The sequence below is a fragment of the Pseudorca crassidens genome, chromosome X, assembly GCF_039906515.1.
Source record: "Pseudorca crassidens isolate mPseCra1 chromosome X, mPseCra1.hap1, whole genome shotgun sequence".
In the NCBI taxonomy this organism is placed as follows: domain Eukaryota; kingdom Metazoa; phylum Chordata; class Mammalia; order Artiodactyla; family Delphinidae; genus Pseudorca; species Pseudorca crassidens.
The window spans coordinates 64,201,624-64,207,581 of NC_090317.1; the positions used below are offsets into that span (position 1 = coordinate 64,201,624).

General features: G+C 36.5%; 1 pseudogene; it reads left to right on the forward strand.

Annotated features, from left to right (window-relative positions):
* The first annotated feature begins 5,504 nt into the window (after window positions 1-5,504).
* Window positions 5,505-5,958, forward strand: LOC137217612 (small ribosomal subunit protein eS26 pseudogene; annotated as a pseudogene).

A 5,958-nucleotide genomic window follows, 5' to 3' on the forward strand; every position in this document is an offset into this window, starting at 1 on the left:
CAAAACAACAACCATTTTATTATTCTCACAGACTCCTAGGGTTAGGAATTTGGAAAGGACAGAACAAGAATTTCTTGTTTTTGTTAAAAAATGTTTAAGGCCTCAGTTGGAATACTCAAAGCCTGGGGGGTAAAACCATTTGAAGGTTCATTCATTCACATATCTGGCTATTGGCTGGGGCCTCAGTAGAGGCTGCTGATCAGAACTCCTAGAAGTGGCTTCTCCATGGGGCTACTTGGAGAATTCTTTTTATTTAGAGAGATAAGCTTGAGGGCACCCATCACCTTGTGTCCAAGAGACCAGTCATTACAACTTGGAATAATCAGACCAATCAGAAAGTGCAGCTCATCTCTGATGCATTAGGCAGTGTTCTGGTGGCAATCCACGTACAAAACATCCATGTAATAGGTAATCAGAGCCTCTGGATGGACACACTGTCGTGCAAACCTGGATGATATGGGGCAGCAGAGGCCACTTAACCCCAATAGATCTTCCACCACGGAAACCTTATAGTCATCCATCAGTAGTTGGAAATAACTTATCAGATATGAATGAATGGCAGATGGTTACACATAGCCTTGTGTGAGGCACTCTGTGAAGGACACCAAAGTTGTAGAGTAAACTGGGAGCCCATTGTACAGAATAATTGGTTGAAAATGTCAGCTCAAAAACTTTGCACTCAAGTTAAATGCTTCTGGACAACATTACCACATGGTCTTCCTAAGATGCTGATAGTGAACTTTATGGCATTTCTATTGATCTTGTATCTAGAATGATGTCCTTCAATAAATCACAAATATCCCTGAATCTAGGAAAATTCAACAAGTCATAAAACTCCTAAGATATCCTTATCAAGGTTGGTATAAGTTTGGGAGTAAAAGAAGTGGTCATGCGTCTGCATTGGTGAGAGTATAAAGTGGTGCTGCTCTCCAGTGCTGATTCTTGCTGCCTGTCTCTGAGGAGCTTCTGTTCCAACCATTCTCAGAAATACCCCTCTTACAGTATTCCTACTACTTAATTGGGCATCCCACAGCCACATTTTAATCTGGGACACTATGTTCAAATAGTGTCTGGTCTCACTATTCCATCCCCTGTCACCGCCTCTGCTTTGAGGAAAGTTCAAAGTCTCCTACAGTATGGTTCTTTCTCTCTCTTCTATTCTTTGGGACCCCTTCCTCCCTTTGATAAACAAGTTCCACAAATTCTGAGATCTCAGCCAGTGTAATTCTCAAAGCATAGCCATCAGCAAATGGCTGAGGGGAGGAAACAAAGATTTTGCTAAATTCTTGAAATGGAAACAAAATACAAATTAATATTTAAAGAAATTATCCTGCCACAGTTATTTTAAATATGAAATTAATATGATTAAATATAACAGGATAGTACTTTTACGGGTAAAAATTAGCATAAACTCAAAAAATAATGTTTCTTTTTTTTTTTGCGGTACATGGGCCTCTCACTGTTGTGGCCTCTCCCATTGCGGAGTACAGGCTCCGGATGCGCAGGCTCAGCGGCCATGGCTCACGGGCCCAGCCGCTCCGCAGCACGTGGGATCTTCCCAGACCGGGGCACGAACCCGTGTCCCCTGCATTGGCAGATGGACTCTCAACCACTGTGCCACCAGGGAAGCCCGATGTTTCTGTTTTTAAGAGTTACACAAATAATATTTTTCACAGAACAAAACATACCACATGAACCAAAATAGCATGTATTTTATTACTTTCTAAAAATCTCCAGTGTGGACCTTATACAGGAGAAATCAAGTGCTGAATGGCAATTAATGTTACAGTATATTTAGAAGTGGATTAGAACATTAAAAAAAAAGGAGACTGAAGAAATAATTCTATTTTCCCTTCAATTTGAATCAGCAATGAATCCATACATGAAATAGACTAAACAATATATAATCCAACAAATAACTATGGGCATATATTTAAAAATATCTTCTTATTTTCATTTAGACAATTTAACCCTGAAACCAAGGGAAGAAATTCCAAAGATATGTTTAGTTTATTTAAAATAATGAATATATGTAAACTTACACTATTGTCACTAAAATGTGTAAAAATTGAGCATGCCCATTTGCTTGAATGGTTATTCACTTCAATATAAATTATAATTTCCTAGGTTTTAAGTAAATGGGAAATGAATGAAGCATGTCAGCTATTGTTTGACAAACTAATTGAACATAGACTGACAATAAAAACAAGATAGCAACAAACAAACAAAAACAAAGAATGATTCCTTTAAAAATAATAGGGAAAACCTTGCATTAAATGTTTTCCACCATGTCCTTAGAATTTAAGAACACAGAGATGTGTATAAATAATTCTCCCACAATGACTCTTAAGAGGTAATTTTTTAATGGTTCTTCTCCAGTGGATCTTCTTTTCTCTCTTCCTCCCTGCACTCTTTCTTCCTTTGCTGTATGCTGTAAAGCATTTTAGCACCTTTGTTGTACAGCTATTTGTTCATTTATCCTCTTGAAGGCATATACATTTAGTGAGTACAATAACATAGTTGCCAATTTCCCAAAACAAAAATTGACTTGATGTTCACTACTTCATCAGAACATTTATATCTACAGTTTGAAAATTGAAGAAAACTAGTTTCAACTTTATGTTATCACACTTCAAATATGTCTAAATTTAAATGAGTTTTAGTTGATGGCTTCAAGTAATTTACAATAAAATAAAACAATTTGGAGGGTTACATGGTGCTTATTATAGAGCAATCTGATATATAAGGCCAGAAACAGAAAAGTGAGGGAAAAAAACCTAGCATGACACAAAGTTAAGAGAATCATTTCTATGAGCATCTTAAAAATCCAGCATTTAACTTTAACCTCTGATTAAAATGGTATCAGTATACTAAATTGAATTTTTTAGTAGTGAATACATTTGTTTTCGATGCACAACCTATTTGACAGGTCACCACTATTTTCTCTGTGAAAGGTGATTGTTTCTAATCAACCCTCATTGATGGACAGTTGGACTACACCAAAAGACTGATCTATCTCTTCTTGAAAATAGGTTGTAGTCTCATATGGGCAGCGTGGAGTATTTATCAAGTTTTTTATTAATTTTGTTTTCTTTTTGACCGTGCTGCATGGCTTCTGGGATCTTAGTTCCCCAACCAGGGATCCAACCCTAGCCCACGGCAGTGAAAGCGCCAAGTCTTAACCACGGGACTTCCGAGGATTCCCTGTTAATTCTTTTTTAATAAATTATTTTTACAAGGATAACCAGCATTAGTGAGCTTTCTAATGAGATAGAAGAAGCCTGGAGCATTAAGATAAATTAAATTACATAAAGCCAAAAGATAATTGTTTTAAACTAAAGATGCCACTGTGTTAGCATACCATGATATTCACACAACTTGTAGAAGTGTCCCAATATACATTTAGTAGTTTATAGGCTATGGACTAACATCTATGCTTCTGTAATATAAAGCTGATGGTAAAATATTTAAAAATAATTAAGATTTTAAAAGTTTCATATTTCATGCAAAAACAGATATTAACCATACCAAACCACAAATTAAGTTCAATAGATAGGACTTCCCTGGATGGGAAGTGGTTAAGAGTCCTTCTGCCAATGCAGAGGACATGGGTTCGACCCCTGGATGGGGAAGATCCCACATGCTGTGGAGCAACTAAGCCCCTGTGCCACAACTGTTGAGCCTGCGCTCTGGAGCCCACACATCACAACTACTGAAGCCTGTGCGCCTAGAGCCCATGCTCCGCAACAAGAGAAGCCACTGCACACCAAAACGAAGAGTAGTTCCTGCTCGCCACAACTAGAGAAAGCACGCGCACAGCAACGAAGACGCAACGCAGCCAAAACTAAATAAATTTATTAAAAAAAAAGTTCAATAGATAGAATTTAGTAAGTTTAAGGGAACCAGAAGCCTTTATCCCTAAAGTGAGAAACTTTGAAACTCTTCAAATAAATGAGGACACCTACTGGAAGTTGGAAATCTTTTAATAATTTTAGTCAAAGAGAAAGCTCATCTGCAATTTTATTTGAAAACTTCTTTGCTGGCAAAAGAAAGAGGATAGCATAGGCAAGTATTTGTCAAGTTCTAGGAGAAAAACCCACATTCCTTGGAATTACCTTAGACCAAAAAGGAAAAAGAAGAAAACGTGAAAGTAGAATTTCTCTTCCCTAAGTTTTCTATTTTCTTGAGGTAATTGAAAATTACTAGAGAATTCAAGTTTAAGATTATAGATGAATGGAGGAATAAGCATAAAAAAAGTATCTGAAGTAGGCTGATGGCCAGCAATTGAACAAAATTTATATTTACCAAATATGCCACATAGTTACTAACATTTCTGTATAAGTTGTATAATTGTTAATATCACAACCATAGATACATTTTTTAGTACAAAACCAAAAAAGCCTGCTGTGCATTCAATAGATGAAATTGGGCATGTCATTTAACTCCCTGGACTACAGTTTATTCATCTGTATTCCAAGGGCATTAAACTAAAAAATCTTCAACAGCCTCCTTTAAGCTTTAAGATCTGAGAGCCTAAAAATAGGATTTCCTCAAATAATTATTTTAAAAATAGGTAGACATTTTGCAATTAAAATCATAAAAGTGTATTATACTTTTCCCCCTAGAAAGCAGCCTTATTTATTTTTACCTTTGGAAACATACTTTCCAGATCCTTCATATCAGGGATTGCTCAATAATTCACTATTTTATTAATCTCTAGCCTGCTGTGAATAAACATAGGATACGGGAAGCTTTGGGTCTTCAGGATTATAATTTTTCCAGAGTCTCAGGTAAGTGCTGTCATCAATCTAAGCAAATTCCTCAGATCAATCTTATATAAGGCTCAAAATAAGTGTATTTATGTATTTTGGCTCACTGTAGTCTTACCATTTATTTTTCCCTGTGAAAATACCAAGTGACAATGTATTTAAAAACCAGATTTTAATTATATAATGGAAGCCTTACCTCATTATTTTCAAACAATAGTAGGTAGTTTTCTGACTTTTTTTCATTTTTTAGAAATATAATAATAATAATGGTAATGGATGAGGCCAAAATTAAACATAATTTAATATGGAAAAGAAGATATTCATTACTAATCAATCAGTATTTTTGAGATCCCATTGCATGCAAAGCTGTATATGGAGAAATACTTTGAATTATGCAACATATATATCATTTTAAGCTAGAATATATAGAACATTTGATGACCTCTTTTACCTTAACTGCCTAACATCCCTTTTCTCATAAATACTTACTACTTTCTTTTGGATTCTCTGTCTCAAACAATTTAATGTTGGTGTCTTCCATTTATAATTGTTCATATCTTCCTGTGTCATTTCCCAGTGGTTACTAAATGGGCATGCTACAGTCTCTGTAAGTTTTGAGGATGGCAGTAGGCATTCTTAATACCCAGGAGAAATTAGAGAGCCCTGTAGAGAATTATCCAGCAATTAACATTCATAGTCATGAATAAATAATTTAAAAAAGAGAAATAGCTCCTCTGTCGCCTCCTCGCTTCCAAGATGACCAAGAAAAGAAGGAACAATGGTCATGCCAAAAAGGGCCGCGGCCACGTGCAGCCTATTCGTTGTACCAACTGTGCCCGTTGCGTGCCCAAGGTTAAGGCTATTAAGAAGTTCGTCATTCGGAACATCATAGAGGCCACAGCCTTTAGGGACATTTCCGAAGCGATTGTTTTCGACGCCTATGTGCTTCCCAAGCTGTATGTGAAACTGCATTACTGCGTGAGTTGTGCCATTCACAGCAAGGTAGTCAGGAATCGTTCTCGGAAAGCCCGGAAGGACCGAACACCTCCATCCCGATTTAGACCTGCAGGTGCAGCCCCACGACCTTCACCAAAGCCCATGTAAGGAGCTAAGTCCTTAAAGACTAAAGAAATACTATTCCCTGGAAAGACAATAAAGTGGAAATTATACTTAAAAAAAAGAGAAATAA